Raw genomic sequence first — 23,826 nt, 5'->3', positions numbered from 1 at the left:
TATAATCCCATTTTGAGAGGCCTTTCTGATCTTAACACATTTCCCCCATCCTACACGCCTCCTCTGGAACACGCTAGTTAATCCTGGCGGCCTCACAATTGGATTGCTTACTCACAGCTGCATTGCTTACTCACAGCTGCAGCTCCACCATTAAAAAGGAGTTTTCACCGATGATCATTTGCAGGTGGCAGAACTTTGTTGTCTCAGGTCTGGGGGAACGTTTAGCAGGCACATTTATTGTTGTGGAAGTTTGGAGCCTGACACCTATCTCCAATGTGACCTCCTGGGAAACCCCTCTCCCCACCTTGACTGAGTGCTTCCTCAATTGAGGCATATACCAGAAGCATGGGAACCATTTATTTCCTTTTCTCCTGGACATCAGATTCGGATGAAGACCAGCCACGGTAGCAGCAGAACCATGAACAACAGCAGCACCAACAGCAGCAGCAACAACAGGAGCGCCAAGCTGCTGCTCACCCACCTGAAGCTGCACAGGCCAGAAGGCGCCAGCGCACAACCACATTGCTGCCCGGGATGTAAGGGATGCACTCATGTTGGCCAGATTTGCTTAACCTGCACAATCAAACACTTTTGCCTCGCAACTTCTTACCAGAGCATTGACAATGGACAAGAACCTGTGGATTCCTATCACTCTGACCACCATACTGACAATTGCAAATCGCCCTAAGCCCTCAATGTGGAAGTCCCATTTGCGAGATGACACAGGCCACAACTTCAACAGTTTGCCATCAAATCTGTTTATCATAACATCATAAGGATGGCTTGTCAAATAACAATACAACAGAACACCCAAGTGACTACCCTTGTGACTATTTTGTGCTTTATCTTCCTCTTATGTGTGCTCCTACGTGGTGCTTCCCCTGTGGCTTCAGCAGGTGTGGAGGCCCCTTGCTCACTTTCTTGCTGCTCCTGTCTCGACACCCTTGGCGGGCGTCCTCTGGGGTTGCGAGCCTGTGAGGGCTCGGCAAGAGTCTACTGCTCCTATGGCTGTGTAGGGGCTGAGACGCTCATCTCAGTTGGGTGAGGACGCTGGTGGGGCTCTGACTGAGGGCTTTGCAGTGGCATGGTTGTGTGAGCACTTGGAGAGGAGCCCCCACTTCCTTGTTGTCTGCCACCAACATCCCTCTCATGGGTCAGCTCCACTTCAGAGCTAGCAAGTGGCTTGACAGCACCTTGCTGCACTTCAGGGGTGCCATGAGGACTCATTTCTGCACTGGAAGTCCTACTCTAGAGGACTTCCATGAAGGTCTGGTTTCTATCCTCAAGAGATGTCAGTCTATTCTGAACAATGACCATGTTTTCAACACTCTGGCGACTTAGCTCCTCCATGGCCGTAGCCATCCTCTCCTCTACCGTAGCAATCCTTTCCGCGGAGTTTGCCATCCTTTCCGTGGTGATGTGTTCATGCGCCAATGCCTCCACAAAGGCTCTGCTCATGTTAGCGATGGACTCCTCCATTCGCTCCACACTCACAGCGACCCTGGAGACAAAACCTGCCAGAGATTCCTGCATCTGTTCCTGGAGTTCCAGCACTGCTCTCCTTCTGGATGGACCCGGAGGCACAGGGTCGACATGCAGCTGAGCCGAGCTGGCAGAGTCCTGTGCCCTCCGACGAGGACTCTCCACTGCTGTCCCTGTCTCCACCATCTGCTGATGCTCACTTGTGAGCTGTGATAGTGCAGTGTTGTCACCTGGTGTATCTCGCGACGGTCCCACCGAGGTGTGGTGCTGGGTGCGCTGAATACAGAAGACGCTGCGCCCTCAGAGGTTGCAACTTCCTCTGAGGAGACTTGAGGCTCAGGCTGTTCCTCCTGGACAGTGGGGACAGGGGCTGCCGATGGTCCTGTGGGGGAGTAAAGGAAAGAGTTAGAGATGTGAGGTAAAGATTGCATGCACATTGAATTGTGCAGGTGATCATAAGTCAATCTGTTAGAGCATCAGAATCATTATCAGTCACTCATGCAATGTCAATGAGAGAGATGCCAAACTATTCTGTCACCAGCTTGCTGTGATGCACCCGTCTGTCTGTCCCCCACTTGCGAATCCTCCTCGATCCCGGCGATTTCTAGGTCTGCCTCCTCCGAGGTGGTGAGCTGGGCTATTGAGGGTGGCCCTCCTCCTGTCCTTGCTCTTTCCCTCTTATTGTGGGCTCTCTTTTCCTGCAATGAGGGACACAAGTGGAGTTTGAGTGAGAATGAAGAGTGTGTTTAGAGAATCCATAGAATAGATGCTTAGTAGGAAACAAAGGCCATCCCTGTGTGTTGTAAGTTGTTGTCATTGCATCACAGTGATAGGGAGTGTGAGGGCTGCATGGTCGAATAATTAAGTGAATGAGACCATAGAGAGAGGGGGAATGGGTAAAGATGCAAGGATGTAAGTATCAAGTGGGATGTGGAGGAAGAGGTTGACAAAGCAGAGTGCTGGTGAGGAGAGGTGATGGGGATCAGATTGAGGGTGATGGGAAAGTCAAACTCACTTTCCTGTGCGGAGAAGGTCAAGAAACTTCCTGCACTGCAGCCAGAGATTGAGTTGACCTCTTGGGCCACTTGCATCCACACAGCTTTAGTCTGCTGGGGAGGCTTTTTCCTCCCTGAGGAAGGGAAGAGCACCTCCTTATTTGATCTTGCTCCCTCCACCAGAGCTTGGAGGGAGGCCTCATTGAGCCTTGGTGCATACTTTGGCCTACTGGTGGACATAGTTGCTGAATGAAGCGATCACAACAATGGGCATAAAGTTTAAAGTCTCCAAAAGAAGCAAGGCTGCTTGCAGGCCTTAAATCCAGCAGCATTGATGACGTCATCGGAGGCGACTTTCTGTATGAAAAGACTCATTGGGCCAGGGGTTCCCACACGCTGGAAATCAAGTGCCCAATTAGGGCAAAATCGCACTTTTTTCTCACTTTACATCAGAGTCGGGGTCCTGACGCGAAAACCACCTGACACGCCCCAGCCCGCCCCCAATGGCAAAATTGAACCCAATGGGTGCGATCTTGCCAGTCCTGGGGAGGCGGGTATGGAGGCGGGACTGCCGGGAAAATGGCAGAATTTGGGGGTGGGTGCCCAACCCTCCCTCAACCCACCTCTGTGCCATCTTGCCAGGAGGCGGGTAGCCGTCCCGCGCTGGGTCTCGTCTCCTTGGCGGCGGGAAAGGGATTGCAGCCATTTAACTGCCCGTTAACAGGTAGTTAACAGGCAGATGAGAGGATTATCCCCATTTTACCAACAAAAGTGCGGGCTTCCCGAAGGCTGCGAACCCCGCCAGGGTCACCGAGGTGAGTAGTGGGTCTGCGGGGGTCGGAGGGATGCAAAAGTGCGATGTGAAGGTAAATGATGGGTGCAAGTGTGGAGAGGTGAGTATGTGAGGTAAGTGGAAAATTTTTGACAGATGAAAAGTCATACGCTGACGTTCTCTGTAACCAGCTTTCCCTTAATTGGCCTGCTAAGCCCGCTGGACGGGCAAAACAAGGTCAATCAAGGGAAAATAGCGTGGGTTGGCCACAAATCGATGGAGGCGGGACATCGACCCGACAAGCAGCAGTCCCGCCTCCAACGCGCCCCCATTGGCTAAATCACCCCCAAAGAGGTCCATGAGCTCCTCACATTTGTTGTGGGAGGTGAGGGCGGAGGAGACAAGGAACAAGAGACAAGAAGCAAAGGTTTATGAAGACGGCTTGCAGTAGAGAAAAGAAGCATAGTAAAAGTAAATTTTCAGCTCCAGCAGGAGGGCAGAGAGGTGGTAAGCCAAGATGGAAATGTTTTCTTCAAGGGGAGATGCAATGGGGAAAAAAAATTACTTCAACCCAGTTTTTCTGGGGGCATGCAGCATTGTTGTGGGTGCCATCCTTTGAATGAGACCTTAAAACCAAGACTACAGGCTCTGAACAGATGGATGTTAAAGATCCCATGGCACTACCTGAAGCAGAACTAGAGTTCTCCAAATGTCCAGACCTACTTTCATTCTGCACCTAAAACCAGAATAACTGATCATTCGTCCCATGGCTATTTTTGAGATGTTGCTGGCTGACAGCCCTCCGAATTTCTCTTCCTTTACCACAGTGTGAATTTTTCCCCTTATATCACTGTGAAGCACCTTGGGACATTGTTCTATGTTAAAGGTATTATATAAATATAAGTTATTATTGTGGATGCTGTTGTAAAATGGCTGCCACACTTGCCGACATAACAACAATCATTGCATTTCAAAAAGTAACTGAAGTAAAGTGCTGCATAAATGCAAGTATTTTTTACTCGTATAACATGGGCAGGGTTAACTTGAAAATGTAAAATTTGCCAGAGACTGGAGTGAACGACACTGTTCTGGTTTGGTTCAAATCCAGCCAGACTGATGGGATACAAGTCTCCTCGCTCTGTCTCTCGCAAAATGAGTTCTGATTGGCACCAGTTGTATTCTTAGTGAGCCTACAGCACATTCTACCAATTACTGTACATACAAGGGGTGCTGGTGTAGGAAGTCAAAATGTCAGACTAGATCAATGAAAGGAGTTTTACTCTATTTCTAATTTAAGTGGCACCTGACCTGGGAGCACTCGATGGGACAATATTGAGCGAGTTTAATTTTGCTGGCAATCCACAGAGTACCTGACCTGTATGTACTTGATGTAGGTGCGTTAAAGGAGCTTTACGACGCATCTAACCCTTAAGAATGTTTTATACAGAGCGAGAGTTTATTGAGCTGTTATCTTCCTAGAGAGAGTCTCAGCATCAGGTTAATCAACCCAAAAAGGCTCCTAACTGCGAGACTCTCGCAATGTAAAAACACTACGGCTTCACATTGTGTTTGAAATACCAGGACTCTGCCAAACTAATCACATTAATCATATTCCTTATAATACGTTTTGTCCAATTGAAAACAATGGAAGTACAGGCAGGACAACACAGGGCTCCAGTACAAAGTGAATGGTTAACGTGACTCAGTGTATCCAACTGAACTGGTTCAATTGTGTTCCAAAAATAAAATGTACAGATCAGTCAAATTGCAAAGGTATGCCATTGGGCACACATCACAGTCACATTAAGTTAGAAAGTGAAAACATATTTGCTGAGCAGCACCAAGAGTGCAGGTGAAAATAAAAATGAGGGTGATTTTCAGTAATGATATCACCCAATACTAGCAGAGCTTTTAATGTAAACCAAGTTGAACTCCAATAGCTGCGGAAGATGCTCACAAACTTACCCAAAGGGTGAGGTGGAACTTTATGTCTATTACAACTCTATTATAACTGGTTCACTTTGGGTGCTTCCATATATGTGCAAACAGAGGTGATCATTAATAATAATCTGATAATTACTTAGTCTTTCATTAGCTGCTCACCTAATGTTCCTTCATGTAATTCAATCATCATGACAAACTCATCACCTAAAGGGGGAACAAGGGACCTCATTGATATTTATCATATTTCTACTTTTTACCTAAGTGGGTCATGTTGCCATGGCATTAATCTGCTATGCACTTTACTGTGTTTCTGTTATCATGCGAATTATACCATTAATGTACGGCATTATTGATTTATCACCACCATAGTTTTAATAAGTGATTGAAATGTTAAAACTGCATTGGGACCAATAGCAGAACCTGTGACAGAATCACAGCTGTGACCCCTTTCCTTAAAGTTGCATGCCACAGCACATTGGAGATTAAAAATGAAAGCCTCCCCCTTTTTTTCCTTTGACTTGCAGTCTAACGCAATCCTAAATGCTAGAAAGAGAGGGATCTATAAAATTGGCATGATGTCTCACAATCCAAATAAAAGTGCTGGAGCCCTTTCCATTAGGGGATTCACAAAGTCAAAACTCTTCTCTCAATCTCAAAGGCTGGCACAAGAGCCTCATTACTTACGAATATGGACACGTAATGAGCTCTATATTAAAAGGAATTGGACAATGACAGCACACCACTCTCTATCATCTGTCAGATGCAGATAGTCATTCAACTCGGAAAAATCAGTCATCATCAGAGAAGAGACCACCCCTCAACACCATGCATCAGACCACCTTCTGTGCATGTAGGTCGTTGCATTATGGCAAGGACGAGGTAGGTACATGGGCACCTTCAATCGCCTCCTGTGCATTACAAAAGCTGGCAGCCCAGTGGGAATTAGTCAGTCCACTGGTCAGTGGGAAAGGAAATAAGCGTGTTCCATTCCTGGATAAAGGATCATTCACCTGTTTGAAGCATCTATGGACAACAAAAAGCTGGTGCTATTGGAATCGTCTGGGCAAGTCTGGAAGGAGTGGGAACCATAAAAATTGAGTGTCAGTGTCCCTTTGTTTGAGTTTGTCTACAGATCTTCTAAACGACAACGGAAGCAAATGTTTCCTACTAATCCTATGGTTAATCCTCAGCACAGTCAGTCAATGCCTAACCACCATCATTTGATACCTGCATAATTCAAGTCTAACATGTTCCATGTAAAATAAGTTTCCATTACGTGTTTTCTGTTGTTTAGCTTAAACTTTCAAGTAATTAAAGCGGCTGTGTTTAAATTGGCTTTAATCCTGAGCCAAGCATGACATTTCTTCTTAAACTAGCTATCTGATTATTTGGACCAGACTCTGACTGTAATCTCCTGCAGCAGATTTCCGTGTATTCTTCAGTTTTACTGGATGGAAGGAGGGGGAAAAAAGAAAAAAGGGCGATTGCTAATTTGTACCACACTCAACATCACAAAATATACATACAAATCTCGCACTGACTTTCATATCCCTCCGCAGAAGAGATTCAAATGAAACTTTCAATGCGACTGTCAATTCTACAGAATCTGCGGATAATTGCGACACACATTCTCAACACCTGCCACTGTAGTGTGATAGACAAGAGGCTTTTTCTTGCTTTGGTCTTTTTTCAGGTTGATTGGGTAGATGTGTCTTTTTTTCTTTAGTAATAGAGATTCCACATGGCTTTCTGGCTTAGTGGGTAAACGGATCAAATGGTGTGATGCTGACCCATACAAACCAGAATGGCCCAAGTTTAATCCTCAGATGTGCTGAGTTAGCTTATCTCAACCAAGACACCAGTTGGGGCATTACCAATGGCCGTGGTGCCCCCAGCAAGGGAGGTGAAAAATAAGCCAGGTTCATCATTTCTGATCATTATCCATGAGAACATAAGAAGTAGGAGCAGGAGTAGGCCATACGGCCCCTCGGGCCTGCTCCGCCATTCAATAGGATCATGGCTGATCCGAACCTAGACTCACGTCCACTTCCCTGCCCTCTCCCCGTAACCCCTAATTCCCTTATCTGCTAGGAAACCGTCTATCTCCGTTTAAAATTTATTTAATGTTGCAGCTTCCACAGCTCTCTGGGGTAGCAAATTCCATAGATTTACTACCCTCTGAGTGAAGAAGTTTCTCCTCATCTCAGTTTTGAAAGGGCAGCCCCTTATTCTAAGATTATGGCCCCTAGTTCTAGTCTCACCCATCAGTGGAAACATCCTCACCACATCCACCCGGTCAAGCCCCCTCACAATCTTATATGTTTCAATAAGATCGCCTCTCATTCTTCTGAACTCCAATGAGTAGAGGCCCAACGTACTCAACCTTTCCTCATACGTCAACCCCCTCATCTCCGGAATCAACCGAGTGAACCTTCTCTGAACCGTCTCGAGAGCAAGTATATATTTTCTTAAATATGGAAACCAAAACTGCACGCAGTATTCCAGGTGTGGCCTCACCAATACCCTGTATAACTGCAGCAAGACTTCCCTGTTTTTATACTCCATCCCCCTTGCAATAAAAGCCAAGATTCCATTGGCCTTCCTGATCACCTGCTGCATCTGCATACTAACTGTTTGTGTTTCATGCACCAGGACCCCCAGATCCCTTTGTACTGTAGCACTTTGCAGTTTCTCTCCATTTAGATAATAACTTGCTCTTTGATTTTTCCTGCCAAAGTGCATAACCTCACACTTTCCAATATTATATTCCATCTGCCAAATCTCTGCCCACTCACTTAGCCTGTCTATGTCCTTTTGCAGGTTTTTTATGTCCTCCTCACTCACTGCTTTCCCTCCCATCTTTGTATCGTCGGCAAACTTGGATATGTTGCACTCGGTCCCTTCCTCCAAATCGTTAATATAGATCCAATCACCCTGCCGTAACATGCACACGGGTGGGCTTCTGTTTAGGATTAGGATGTGATGGACTAGGCAATTAAATAATTTGCTGCCACTCGGGAGGTCGTGAATTTTGTCAGGGCCTGTCATAATCATAATAATCATAATCAACTTTATTGTCATTGTTAGTGCACAAGTGCAGTACAACGAAATGTAGGCTTGCGGCTCCCGAGAGTGTACATTTAGATTAAGACATTTAAACATTCAACATACATTTGGCTTGTAATACATTAACATAAACATAACCATAATAAAGTGCATTGGCAGATGTGCAGGCTTTAGAGTTTGTTTGTGGAGTTCAGTAGGATGACAGCCCTGGGAAAGAAGCTGTTCCTAAATCTGGTCGTACGGGTGCAAATGCATCTGTAGCGTCTCCCAGATGGCAGGAGGGCGAACAGACTGCGGCTGGGGTGGGTAGGGTCTTTGATGATGGACCGTGACCTCCGTAAACAGCGTTTCTGGTATATGTGCTCTATGGTTGGTAGCCGGGTGCCGGTAATGAATTGGGCAGTTTTGACTACCCGCTGCAGGGCTTTCCGGTCATAGTAGCTACAGCTGCCATACAATACTGTGATACAGTTCGTCAGGATGCTCTCTATTGTGCAGCGGTAAAAGTTAGAGAGGATCAGGGGTGACAGGTTACATCCCTTCAGCCTCCTTAGGAAATATAGGCGCTGCTGGGCCTTCTTCACCAGAGAGGAGGTATTGAGGGACCAGGAGAGATCTTCCGTGATGTGGACTCCGAGGAACTTAAAGCTGTCCACCCTTTCTACCACAGCCCCATTGATGTGGATGGGGGTGTGACTTCCGCCTTTAGACTTCTTGAAGTCCACAATGATTTCTTTGGTTTTCTTGATGTTAAGGGCCAGGTTGTTATCGGCGCACCACTTCACGAGATGCTGGACCTCCTCCCTGTAGGCTGACTCATCGTTGTTGGTGATCTGGCCTACTACCGTGGTATCATCCGCAAACTTGATGATGGTGTTGGAACCATGAACAGCCACACAGTCATGGGTGAAGAGGGAGTAGAGGAGGGGGCTCAGCACACATCCTTGTGGGGCCCCCGTGTTCAGGGTCGGGGGGGGGGAGGTGTGGTTACCTAATTTGACAGACTGGGGTCTGTTTGTTAGGAAGTCCAGGGTCCAGTTGCAGAGGGAAGTGTTCAGGCCAAGAGTGTGGAGTTTGGTGGCCAGCTTGTTGGGGACGATAGTGTTGAATGCTGAGCTGTAGTCTATGAACAACATTCTGATGTAGCTGCAGAGTAATCATGGTGGGTGAAGAAGAGTGGGAGGTGGGAAATAGAGTGGGACCTCATCACACCAGATCTCCAACCCAAAGAGCAGGTTGTGGGTATTTTCTCCAAGGGAAAGTAGTTTTGTCCACCCCCTAGAATCCTGGCATCTCAAAAGAGGGCAGGGCCAAGTGTCTTCCACAGAAAATCCTTCTGCTCTTGCTTCCTCTGTGCCAAACAAACTGGATGGGGGCAAGATACTCGTGTCCAGTTGAATGGTGCATAAGAGGGGACATAGGACTGTTCCAGGCCAAGGCCATGACCTAGAACACACCGGAAGGTTAATGGCTGGCAAGTGAAATTGGCCCTCTTATAAAGGGAGCTGAATTTAGCCTTCATCGATGTTTTAGGCCAAGTCTGCCAGAATTGCCCACACGTAGCAGGCAAGTGCTGCATTATGCACCCCACTCTTTCATGGGTACGCAAGACTCTCTCATACTGGCGCAGGCGATCACCTGTTTTATTCAAATGGGTTGACTCTGGACACTCTGGCGGTATCAGGCTCCCATCTCCCTGGCAGACCACAATTACCGCTCTGCCAGCACTTGTGAAACAAGAACTATAATCCAACAACAAAAACAACTTGCATTTATATGCAGCCTTTAATGTAGTCAAATGTCCCAGGACTCTGTTCACAGGAACGTGACAACAACTGACACCAATGCCAAGGAAGGAGACATTTTGACTTGGTCAAAGAGATAGGTTTTAAGCAGTGCCTTAAAGGAGGAGAGAGGTGGAGATGGGGAGGTTTGGGGAGGAAATTCCAGAGCTCAGGTTCTAGATAGTTGAAGGCACGGCCAGTGATGGAGCAAAGGAATTGGGGAAGAAAATTGAGGTAGAAAATACATTTCACATTTCAGACTGCTTTCCATCAGACTAATATGTACACAGGTATTTGTTTTTTGCTTACCTGCATTGTGGCAGGTAATCATTGCAGGTCCTCAATGATGGTGGAGCCCAGCATGTGAGTGCAAAAGACAAGGCTGAAGCATTTGCAACCATCTTCAGCCAGAAGTGCCCAGTGGATGATCCATATCGGCCTACTCCCGAGGTCTCCACCATCACAGAAGCCAGGCTTCAGCCAATTCGATTCACTCCACGTGATATCAAGAAACAGCTGAGCGCACTGGTTACAGCAAAGGCTATGGGCCCTGACAACATCCCGGCTATCGTGCTGAAGACTTGTGCTCCAGAACTAGCCGCACCTCTAGCCAAGCTGTTCCAATACAGCTACAACACTGACATCTATCCGACAATGTGGAAAACTGCCCAGGTATGTCCTGTCCACAAAAAGCAGGACAAATCCAATCCAGCCAATTACTGCCCCATCAGTCTGCTCTCAATCATCAGCAAAGTGATGGAAGATGTCATCGACAGTGCTATCAAGCGACATTTACTCACCATTAACCTGCTCACTGATGCCAAGTTTGGGTTCCGCCAAAACCACTCTGCTCCCGGCCTCATTATAGCCTTGGTCCAAACATGGACAAAGGAGCTGAATTCCAGAGGTGAGGTGAGAGTGACAGCCCTTGACATCAAGGCAGCATTTGACCGCGTGTGGCATCAAGGAGCCCTAGTAAAACTGAAGTCAATGGGAATCGCGGGGCGGCGGGGGGGGGGGGGGAAACTCTCCATTGGCTGGAGTCATACCTAGCACAAAGGAAGATAGTTGTGGTGATTGAAGGTCAATCATCACAGCGCCAGGACATCGCTGCAGGAGTTCCTCAGGGCAGTGTCCTAGGCTGAACCATCTTCAGCTGCTTCATGAATGACCTTCCCTCCAACATAAGGTCAGAAATAGGGATGTTTGCAGATAACTGCACAGTGTTCAGCGCCATTCACAACTCCTCAGATAATGAAGCAGTCCATGCCCATGTGCAACAAGACCTGAACGACGTTCAAGCTTGGGCTGATAAGTGGCAGGTAACATTCGTGCCACAGAAGTGCCAGGCAATGACTACCTCCAACAAGCGAGAGTCTAACCACCTCCCCTTGACATTCAACAGCATTACCATCGCCGAATCCCCCACCATCAACATCCTGGGGGTCACCATTGACCAGAAACTTAACTGGACCAGCCACATAAATACTGTGGCAACAAGAGCAGGTCAGTGGCTGGGTATTCTGTGGCGAGTGTCTCACCTCCCAACTCCCCAAAGCCTTTCCACCATCTACAAGGCACAAGTCAGGAGTGTGATGAAATACTCTCCACTTGCCTGGATGAGTGCAGCTGCAACAACACTGAAGAAGCTCGACACCATCCAGGACAAAGCAGCCCGTTTGATTGGCACCCCATCCACCACCTTAAACATTCACTCCCTCCACCACCGGTGCACCGTGGCTGCAGTGTGTACCATCTACAAGATGCACTGCAGCAACTCGCCAAGGCTTCTTCGGCAGCACCTCCCAAACCCGTGACCTCTTCCACCTAGAAGGACAAGGGCAGCAGGCACATGGGAACACCACCACCTGCAAGTTCCCCTCCAAGTCACACACCATCCTGACTTGGAAGTATATCGCCGATCCTTCATCGTCGCTGGGTCAAAATCCTGGAACTCCCTCCCTAACAGCACCGTGGGAGTACCTTCAACACACGCATTGCAGCATTTCAAGAAGGCGGCTCATCACCACCTTCTCAAGGGCAACGAGGGATGGGCAATAAATGCTGGCCTTGCCAACGACACCCAGATCCCATGAATGAATAAAAAAAAATACTATTGAATGGGTATAAATTTTCTTCCAACAATGTTTTTAGCAACATCATTCAACCCTGGTCAGCTATTTATCACCGAGGTTCCACCTGACTGTACAATTTAATAAATACTATTGTGTGAGTGTAATTTGTCGTTCTGATATGCACAGGCAGGGAACTGACATCACTCACCTTGATGAGTATGAGCACACAATAAATAAGAAGCAGATTTAAAGCCAAGAGTTTAAATAAATGCCGACATAAATAAATGGAAGGAGAGTTGATTATAAATCAAGTGACTTTTATGAATAAATTAAGAAAAAGAGATGGTTATAAATAAAGGGATTATATGCTACATTGATAGACTGCTAGACTGAAAAAGAGATACAGGACCGAAACAGTACAGTTAGAGACAAATAATGAGATAGAGACATCAAGAGTAGAGATTTAGATTGTGAGAAACTAAAATAGGGAGTAAAATATAAAAAACGTTTAGAAGTCATATATCAGGAGATCTGGGGACATAGATTGAGATGAAAATAAAATCCAGTGAGAAGGACATGGCTATATAGATAGCTAACTGGCTACTCTTGGCTAAGTACTGAAACAATCCTCGGGCACAAAATCAGGTCTGCAGCGCCTGTTTTTTGGGCGCTACAAGTGCCCATAGAGGTCCAAAATGGAGTCCGCGGCGTGCGCGCACACTTTTTATGCGAGTCACATTGGATGCCATATTGGTGAAGGCGTTAGTGCGTGCAGTGAGTGTCCGCCAAAAGTATGCAGAGTAGGCAGATCATGACGTCAGTCAGCGTGCAACGCTGATTTGATGCTAGTGCTGCCATTTTGGAGCTCAACGCTTCCGCTAACGCCCACTCTTAAGCTTGTACAGCTGAACACGTGTTCAGCAGCAGGAAGGACCCTCCCTCCACCAGTGCTATTTAAAAGGATCATCAACTACTTTCAGGTTGATTGCTGATTGATTTCTACTGGCTGTTGCTCAGTTTGTAGAAGTGTTTGGTGCTTTCTAGACTTCTTTAAAGTTGCTAAGGTCTACAGGGAGTGGTGTGACAGGTGCTGAAGGACTTTGTCCTGACTTCAAGGCTTCTGCACAGACCACTTGCTCCCAGACATGGGGGCACTAGTAGGCATTCCCTTTGGAATACAGCATGACTGGTAGAATGAGCAGAGGCGGCACAGAGCAGAGAGGAGGGCTCTCAGCAGGAGGCCATATTTGTTCAGGGAGCAATTTTCCTACCTGAACCTCAATAAGGAATGGTGTGAGAGACGTCTGGGTTTCAGTAAGGACGTCCTCACTGAAATCTGCCACCTGCTGCAGCCACAACTGCAGCCCCAGAGCCGGGCGAGGACCGCATTCCCAGTGGCTGTGAAGGTGACCCCGGCCATGAACTTTTATGCGCCGGGCTCCTTCCAGGCTGGTGCAGGATATATTTGCAACATCTCGCAGTTTGCCATCCACTGTTGCGTAAGCAGGTCACCGAGGCGCTGTATTGAGAGAGCCGACTACATTTCATGCTCTCTTGCAAGAGAGCAGCAGGCGGAGCGAGTACGCGGCTTCGCGAGGATTGCAGGCTTCCCCATGGTTTAGGGTGCCATTGACTGCACGCACGTCGCTTTGCGGGCACCGCATGTCAACTCTGAGATGTACCGCAACCGAAAGGGATTCCACTCCCTCAGCATCCAGCTGGTGTCTGCCCATAGGTAGTGAATGATGCAGGTCAATGCCCTCTATCCTGGCAGCAGTCATGATGCCTTCATTCTGCGGCAGTCTGCTGTGCCATCTGCATTTTGAGCCACCACGACAAATTGGCTATTGGTGACAAGGGCTATCCACTGACAACATGCTCATGACTCCGGTGCACAACTCATGCACGCATGGGCAGCATGCATACAGCGAAAGCCATGCTGCCACATGAAATGTGATAAAGTAGACCATTGGCGGGCTGAAACAACGCTTCCGCTGCCTGGACCGCTCTGGAGGAATCCTGCAGTACTCGGCAGGGCAGCTGTCACGATTCATGGTGGTCTGCTGCATGCTGCACAGCCTCGCCATCATGAGGGCACAGCCCTTGCCACCAGCTATACGGTGAGCAGCTGAGGAGCAGGAGGAGGAGGAGACGGAAGGGAGGAGGCAACCTAGGCAGCCCTTTTCTGGGCGAGCTGTCCGTGAAGAACTCATCCGACTGTGATACCAGTAAATGCAACCCAAATTCCCCATTCACCAACAGTCCCGCACCTTACCTTCCCTATGTCACTGGCCATCACAGCACCCACTTGGCTATAATGCAAAAATGAAAGCCAACACAAAATAAACATTACAAACCAAATTCATAAATCAAAGCATATTGCATACAAGTGTAAACTAATCACTCTTAGTGTTTGTCTTCCGTGTGCCTTGGCCTGTCCCAGTGCTCCTACGCAGTGCTACCCCAATGACTGCAGTGTGGCTGGTGGAAGGCTGCTGACTTTCAGTGGGGGAGACTGCAGATTGCCTTGTAGGATGACCTCGAGCAGCTCTGGGCCTAGAAGGCCCGGCTTCGGACTGCACCATCTCAGAATGAGCGGAAGCATTCTGGGCTGGCTGGCTGACTGGCAACAGCAAGGGCACTGGCAGAGTGGCAGGGGTGGGAGGACAAATGCTGTCATCATAGAAACATAGAAGATAGGAGCAGGAGTAGGCCATTTGGCCCCTCGAGCCTGCTCCGCCATTCAATGCGATCATGGCTGATCATCCAAATTCAGTACCCAGTCCCTGCTTTCTCCCCATACCCCTTGAACCCTTTAGCCTTAAGAAATATATCCAACTCCTTCTTGAATATATTTAATGAACTGGCTTCCACCGCCTTCTGTGGTAGAGAGTTCCACAGGTTCACCACTCTCTGGGTGAAGAAATTCCTCCTCATTTCTGTCCTAAATGGCCTACCCTTTATCCTTAGACTGTGTCCCCTGGTTCTGGACTCCCTGACCATCGGGAACATCCTTCCTGCATCTAGTCTGTCCAGTCCTGTCAGAATTTTATAAGTTTCAATGAGATCAGCCCTCATTCTTCTAAACTCCAGCGAGTACAAGCCCAATCGACCCAATCTCTCCTCATACGTCATCCCTGCCATCCCAGGTATCAGCCTGGTGAATCTTCGCTGAACTCCTTCCATGGCAGGAACATCCTTCCTCAGATAAGGCGACCAAAACTGCACACAATACTCAAGATGTGGTCTCACCAAGGCCCTGTACAACTGCAGCAAGACATCCTTGTTCCTGTACTCAAACCCTCTCGCTACAAAGGCCAACATACCATTTGCGTTCTTAACCGCCTGCTGCACCTGCATGCTTACCTTCAGGACTGGTGCACAAGGACACCCAGGTCTCGTTGCACTTCCCCTTCTCCCAATCTATTGCCATTTAGATAATAATCTGCCTTCCTGTTTTTGCCACCAAAGTGGACAACCTCACATTTATCCACGTTATATTGCATCTGCCATGTTTCTGCCCAATCACCCAACCTGTCCAAATCATCCTGGAGTTTCTCAACATCCTCCTCACAGCACATATGCCCACCCAGCTTTGTGTCGTCTGCAAATTTGGAGATATTACATCTCGTTCCCTTGTCTAGATCATTAATATATATTGTGAATAGCTGGGGTCCAAGGACCGATCCCTGCGGTACCCCACTAGTCACTGCCTGCCACTCGGAAAAGAACCCGTTTATTCCAACTCTTTCCTTTCTGTCTGCCAACCAGTTCTCTATCCAAGTCAATACCTTGCCCCCAATCCCATGTGCCTTAACTTTACACGCTAATCTCTTATGCGGGAACTTATTGAAGGCCTTCTAAAAGTCCAGATACACCACATCCACTGGTTCTCCCTTATCTATTTTACCAGTTACATCCTCAAAAAATTCCAGTAGATTAGTCAAGCAGGATTTACCTTTTGTAAATCCATGTTGACTTTGTCCGATCCTGTCACTGTTTTCCAAGTGCTCTGCTATTACATCTTTTATAATGAACTCTTGCATTTCCCCACTACTGATGCCAGGCTTACTGGTCTGTAATTCCCCATTTTCTCTCTACCACCTTTTTTGAATAGTGGGGTAACATTAACTACCCTCCAATCCATGGGTACTGTTCCAGATTCCATCGAATGTTGGAAGATGACCAGCAATGCATCTACTATTTCTAGGGCCACTTCCTTAAGTACCCTAGGATGTAGATTATCAGGCCCTGGGGATTTATCGGCCTTCAATCCCATCAATTTCCCTAACACCATTTCCCTACAAATACTGATTTCTTTCAGTTCCTCCCTTTCATCAGACCCTATGTTCCCCGGCATCTCTGGGAGGTTATTTGTGTCCTCCTTTGTGAAGACAGAACCAAAATATGTATTTAGTTGGTCCACCATTTCTTTGTTCCCCATTATAAATTCCCCTGATTCTGACTGCAAGGGACCTACGCTTCACTTCACCAATCTTTTTCTCTTCACAATATGTATAAAAGCTTTTACAGTCAGTTTTTATGTTCCCTGTAAGCTTACTCTCATATTCTATTTTCCCCTTCTTAATTAATCCCTTTGTCCTCCTTTGTTGAATCCTAACTTGCTCCCAATCCTCAGGATTATTGCTTTTACTGGCCAATTTATATGTCCTCTCCTTGGATCTTATGCTATCCCTAATTTCCCTTGTTAGCCACGGTTGAGTCACCTTTTTTGTTTTATTTTTGTGCCAAACTTGTGCCAACAAATTCTGTAGTTCATCCATGCGGTCTTTGAATGTTTGCCATTGCCTATCCACCGTCAACCCTTTGAGTGACATTCCCCAATCAATCTTACCCAACTCGTGCCTCAGACCATCGTAGTTTCCTTTATTTAAATTTAGGACTCTAGTCTCTGAGTCAATTACTTCATTCTCCATCTTAATGAAGAATTCAATCATATTATGATCGCTCCGACCCAAGGGGCCTCGTACAACAAGATTGCTAATTAATCCTTTCTCGTTACATAATACCCAGTCTAAGATGGCCTGAGCTCTGGTTGGTTCCTCGACATATTGGTCCAGGAAACCATCGCATAAACACTCCAGGAATTCCTCCTCCACAGTATTGTTACTAATTTGGTTAGCCCAATCTATATGTAGATTAAAGTCACCCATGATGACTGCTGTGCCCTTATTGCACGCTTCTTTAATTTCCCTTTTAATGCCATTCCCAACCTCCGCCTTACTGTTTGGAGATCTATATACCACTCCCACTAACGTTTTCTGCCCCTTGGTATTTCTCAATTCTACCCATACAGATTCCACATCATCAGAGCTAATATCCTTCCTTACAATTGTGATAATCCCTTCTTTAACCAGTAATGCTACCCACCTCCCTTTCCTTTTTGCCTATCTTTCCTGAATATCGAATACCCCTGGATGTTGAGTTGCCAACCTTGGCCATCCTTGAGCCACGTTTCCGTAATCCCAACCAAATCATATTCGCTTACCTCTATTTGCGTAGCTAATTCATCCACCTTATTACGAATGCTCCTCGCATTAAGATACAACCTTCAGGCTTATTTTTTTAACGCTCTTAGACCTATTAGAATTATTATTTACTGTGGCCATGTTTGATTTGAACCGTTGATTTCTCTGACTGCCACTTTTGTTTTTCTCCTTCCTTTCTTTTGCTTTTATCCTTGTTTCCCTTTCCTCTGTCCCCCTGCTCAGGTTCCCAACCCTCTGCCATCTTAGTTTAAACCCTCCCCCAGAGCACTAGCAAACACACCCCCTAGGACATCGGTTCCAGCCCTGCCCAGGTGCAAACCGTCCGGTTTGAACTGCTCCCACCTCCCCCAGAACGGGTTTCAATGTCCTGAGAGAGGACAGCAAGTTCGTGCTCCATGGAGCCAGTGGCACTCCCCCGGGGAGGACAGATTACCGGACTGCTGGGACACCCTGCAAGCCCCTTTCAATGCTGGTATCCATGATGGCAGCAATCTGAGCTTGCATGACAGCAAGCTGAGCTTGCAGGAGAGCAGTCTGAGCTTACATGGAGGCAAGCTGAGCTTCCACTGTAGCACTCAGATGTTGGTTGGCTTCTGCTTGCACTGCAGTGGAAGCTCAGACATCAGCCATCAGACGTTGCATCATGGTTGGGTCCACAAGCAATCGCTTAGTACTGCACTGGAGTGTTAGCCTAGATTTTGAGCTCTTGTATCTGAACTTGAATGCACAGCCAACTCATAGGCAAGAGTGCTACCACTGAGCCACATCTAACACAATACTTAATGAGATACATGGGGATCCAGAGCTCTATATGCGTTATGTTTCTGTGGTGGGAGAGCCAGGTCTTTCAGTAGACTGTAACATGTGGAAATCTTTTTTTATTCATTCATGGGATGTGGGCGTCACTGGCAAGGCCAGCATTTATTGCCAATCCCTAAATACCCTTGAGAAGATGGTGGTGAGCCGCCTCCTTGAACCGCTGCAGTCCATGTGGTGAAGGTACTCCCACAGTACTGTTAGGGAGGGATTTCCAGGATTTTGACCCAGCGACGATGAAGGAACAGTGATATATTTCCAAGTCAGGATGTTGTGTGACTCAGAGGGGAACTTGCAGGTGGTGGTGTTCCCATGCGCCTGCTACCCTTGTCCTTCTAGGTGGTAGAGGTCACGGGTTTGGGAAGTGCTGTAGAAGAAGCCTTGGTAAGTTGCTGCAGTGCATCTTGTAGATGGTACACACTGCAGCCACGGTACGCCGGTGGTGGAAGGAGTGAATGTCTAAGGTGGTGGATGGGGTGTCAATCAAGCGGGCTGCTTTGTCCTGGTGTCGAGCTTCTTCAGTGTTACTGGAGCTGCACTCATCCACTCATTCCATCACATTCCCGACTTGTGCCTTGTAGATAGTGGAAAGGCTTTGGGGAGTCAGGAGGTGAGTCACTCATCACAGAATACCCAGCCTCTGACCTGCTCTTGTAGCCACAGTATTTATGTGGCTGGTCCAGTTAAGTTTCTGGTCAATAGTGACCTCCAGGATGTTGATGGTGGACGATTCAGTGATGGTAATCCCATTGAATATCATGGGGCAGTGGTTAGACTCCCTCTTGTTGGAGATAGTCATTGCCTGGCACCTGTTACTTGCCACTTATCTCCCTAAGCCTGAATGCTGTCCAAGTCTTGCTGCATGCGGGCACGGACTGCTTCATTATCTGATTTTATTTAATTGGTAGCAAAAAAAGTTTTTATTTTTTAATTTATTGTTTATATCTGAATCTGTGGTCTTTAATAGTGTGATATCATCTGGTGATTAATGAAATGCTGCACCCGAATGATCTCTTTGAAATAGCTTACAATAATAACTTGCATATATATATATTTTTATACAATGGCCTGTTTCTGTGCTGTGGACGTGATGTAACTCGATGTACAGATAACTTACAGTACAGAAACAGGTCATTCAACCCAACTGGTCTATGCTGGTGTTTATGCTCCACACAAGCCTTCTCGCACCTCTCTTCATCTAAATCTATCAGCATAACCTTCTATCCCTTTCTCCCTCATGTACTTATCTAGCTTCCCCTTAAAAGGCATCTATGCTATTCACTTTAACTACTCCTTGTGATAGCAAGTTCCACATTCTAACCACTCTCTGGGTAAAGACGTTTCTCCTATATTCTTTATTGGTTTTATTAGTGACTATTGACATGAATCAGTCACTCATGAAAGAAAGACTTATGAAATAATACTGAGTGGCCTGCGGGTGGCGCTGTCCAGGGAGAGTATAAATACTCGGGCACGGGCCCAGCTTGCGCAGGACATTCTTAACAGGAACTAGTGAAGGACACAACTAGACCTCCATGTTGTAAAACAGTTGATTAAAGCTTTGTTTAACGCTTAGACCAGGTGCCTAGTAGTTTTCTTACGTCAACTATCTTATATTTATGGCCCCTAGTTTTGGACTCTCCCACAAGTGGAAACATCTTCTCTAGATCTACCCTATGAAACTCCTTCATAATTTCAAAGACCTGTGTTAGGTACCCCTCGGCCTTCTCTTTTCACAGAATCACAGAATCACAGAAACCCCACAGTGCAGATAGAGGCCATTTCGGCCCATCGAGCCTGCACCGACACATATCCCACCCGATCCCCGTAACCCCTACACCAACACATATCCCACCCTATCCCCACGTATTTAATCCCCCCAACACTAAGGGTCAATTTATCATAGCCAATCAACCTAACCCGCACATCTTTGGACTGTGGGAGGAAACCGGAGCACCCAGAGGAAACCCACGCAAACACGGGGAGAATGTGCAAACTCCACACAGACAGTCACCCGAGGCCGGATTCGAACCCGGGTCCCTGGCGCTGTGTGGCAACAGTGCTAGAGAAAAAAGCCCCAGCCTAGTCAGTCTTTCATAAGAATGTAAGAAATAAGAGCAGGAGTAGGCCATATGGCCCCTCGAGCCTGCTCCACCATTCAATAAGATCATGGCTGATCATCGTCCTCAACTCCATTTTCCCGCCCGATCTCCATATCCCTTGATTCCCCTCGAGTCCAAAAATCTATCGATCTCAGCCTTGAATATACTCAAACACTCAGCATTCACAGCCCTCTGGGGCAGAGAATTCCAAAGATTCACAACCCTCTGAGTGAAGAAATCCCTCCTCATCTCAGTCTTAAATGGCCGACCCCTTATCCTGAGACTATGCCCCCTAGTTCTAGACACTCCAGCCAGGGGAAACAACCTCTCAGCATCTACCCTGTCAATCCCCTTCAGAATCTTGTATGTTTCAATGAGATCACCTCATTCTTCTAAACTCCAGAAAGTATAGGCCCATTCTACACACTCTCTCATCATAGGACAACCCTCTCATCCCAGGAATCAATCTAGTGAACCTTTGTTGCACTGCCTCCAAGGCAAGTATATCCTTCCTTAGGTGTGGTCTCGCCAAGGCCCTGTACAACTGTAGCAAGACTTCCTTACTCTTATACTCCAACCCCCTTGCAATAAAGGCCAACATGCCATTTGCCTTCCTTATTGCCTGCTGTATCTGCATGCTAGCTTTCTGTGTTTCTTGCACGAGGACACCCAAATCACTCTGAATACCAACATTTGAAAGTTTCTCACCATTTAAAAAATATCCTGTTTTTCCTGATAGTTATAACCTCTCAGTTCTGACATTATCTTTGTAAATCTTTTTTGCACCTTGTCCAGTGCCTCGATATCCTTTTTGTAATACGATGACCAGAACTGTGCCCAGTACTCTAAGTGTGGTCTAATTAAGGTTCTATACAAGTTTAACATAGCATCCCTGCTTTTCAATTCTATCCCTCTAGAAATGAACCCCAGTGCTTTGCTTGCTTTTTTATGGCCTTATTAGCCTGTGTCGCTAGCTTTAGTGATTTGCGTACCTGTACATCTAGATCCCTTTGGTCCTCTACCCCATTTCGACTCTTATTTATGTAGGAATATAGGAATACAAATGAATCTATGACAAGAATTAAATATTGGAAGAGTATGCAAAACAACATATATTCAATACAGAAAGTACTGATACATTGTCTAGGCCCCACCAACAGTTCATTTTTATTGTTTTATTGGCACAAGAACAATGTTTGAAAGTGGAAGTTTTTCACTCTGCCACTTCCTGGTGTGGAGAGAATGATAACAGCCTTTTGTTCCAAATGTATGATATCATACTGCATCTTGTTGGCTTAAACGTGTGGAAATTAAGACGTCTGACGTGCTGTCAGTTCATTTTGTTCTTTCACCAAAGTACAGGATAACCATCAAACAGAAAAAACCAACTTCTTGTGTGTTAGTGACTTGGCTCAAAAGGGAGACAAGGGGACAGGGTGGTCCAGTGAGCTAGCATACTGTGCTTCTGCTTATAGATCTGTGTTCAAATGCAGCTTAGAAATAAAGTTCCCTACACAAGTTAGGCAGTTTTAACCAAGTACCTGGGAGGCACTAGCCCAAGGTACAAAACTGTCCTACATTGGTAATCTCATTTACAGATGCCACAAGGATGGCTTTAAACTAATTAGTGGGGGGGAGGTTTCTAGAGAGCAAATCATAGAAATGACAACAGAGAAGGTCATAGACTTAGGTAGCAGTGGGGGAATTAAAAAACAGAATGTGTCAGGAAGGGACAGAAGGTATGGAGTAAAAAGTAAAGTACTAAAAAGGGAAAAAACAGGAACTAAGTGTTACAAAACATATTTGAAAGTTCTTTATCTGAATGCACGTAGCATTCGTAACAAAATGAATGAGTTAACGGCACAAATAATGACATATGGGTATGATCTTGTGGCCATTACAGAAACATGGCTGCAGGGTGACCATGACTGGGAATTAAACATACCAGGTTATTTAACAATCAGGAAGGACAGGCAGGAAGGGAGAGGAGGTGGGGTGGCTATGTTAATAAAGGAAGGAATCACTATAATACAGAGAAATGATATTGGGTCAAAGGAGCACGATAGTGAAACAGTTTGGGTGGAGGTAAGGAATAATAAGGGGAAAAAAACACTAGTGGGTGTAGTCTATAGGCCTCCGAACAGTTGCAACTCTGTTGGACGGAGTATTAATCAGGAAATAGTTGAGGCTTGTAATAAGGGAACAGCTATAATTATGGGGGATTTTAATTATCATATTAACTGGACAAATCAAATTGGGCAGAGCAGCCTTGAGGAAGAGTTCATTGAGTGTATTAGGGATGGGTTTCTTGAGCAGTATGTAACTGAACCGACCAGGGGGCAAGCAACCTTAGATTTGGTCCTGTGTAATGAGACAGGATTAATTAAAAATGTCCTAGTAAAGGATCCCCTTGGAATGAGTGACCATAACATGGTTGAGTTCCATATTCAATTAGAGGGTGAGAAGGTTGGATCTCGAACAAGCGTGCTGAGCTTGAATAAAGGAGACTATGAAGGTATGAGAGCGGAATTAATTAGAGTGGACTGGGAAAATAGATTAAAGGGTAAGACGGTACATGACCAGTGGTGTACATTTAAGGAGTTATTTTACAACTTCCAAGAAAAATATATTCCACTGAGGAAAAAAGGGTGTAAAAGAAAAGATAGCCATCCGTGGCTAAGTAAAGTAATTAAGGATAGTATCCGACTAAAAACAAGGGCATATAAGGTAGCCAAACCTAGTGGGAGGATGGAAGATTGGGAAGTCTTTAAAAGACAGCAAAAAATAACAAAAAGATTGATTAAGAAAGGGAAGATAGATTATGAAAGTAAATTAGCAAAAAATATAAAAACAGACAGTAAAAGTTTCTATAGTTATATAAAAAGAAAAAGGGTGGCTAAAGTAAATGTTGGTCCCTTAGAGGATGAGACCGGGAAATTAATGGTGGGAAACATGGAGATGGCAAAAACACTGAACAATTATTTTGTATCAGTCTTTACAGTAGAGGACACTAAGAATATCCCAACACTGGACAAACAGGGGGCTCTAGGGGGGGAGGAACTAAATACAATTAAAATCACTAAGGAAGTGGTACTTGGTAAAATAATGGGACTCAAGGCGGATAAATCCCCTGGACCTGATGGCTTGCATCCCAGGGTCTTGAGGGAAGTAGCGGTAGGGATTGTGGATGCATTGGTAATAATTTTCCAAAACTCACTGGATTCAGCAAAGGTCCCGGCAGATTGGAAAACTGCTAATGTAACACCATTATTTAAAAAGG

At 46.2% G+C, this 23,826-nt stretch overlaps 1 protein-coding gene across 1 annotated transcript in view; it reads right to left on the bottom strand.

Annotated features, from left to right (window-relative positions):
* The window catches only part of rxfp2l (relaxin family peptide receptor 2, like), a 152,371-nt gene that overhangs the window by 118,678 nt on the left and 9,867 nt on the right, over positions 1–23,826 (bottom strand). The window lies entirely within an intron of this gene.

Source organism: Somniosus microcephalus, chromosome 1, assembly GCF_052327205.1.
Source record: "Somniosus microcephalus isolate GS21.2 chromosome 1, FLI_Smic_1.0, whole genome shotgun sequence".
Lineage (NCBI taxonomy): Eukaryota > Metazoa > Chordata > Chondrichthyes > Squaliformes > Somniosidae > Somniosus > Somniosus microcephalus.
This window is presented reverse-complemented; position numbering and strand designations above follow the sequence as displayed.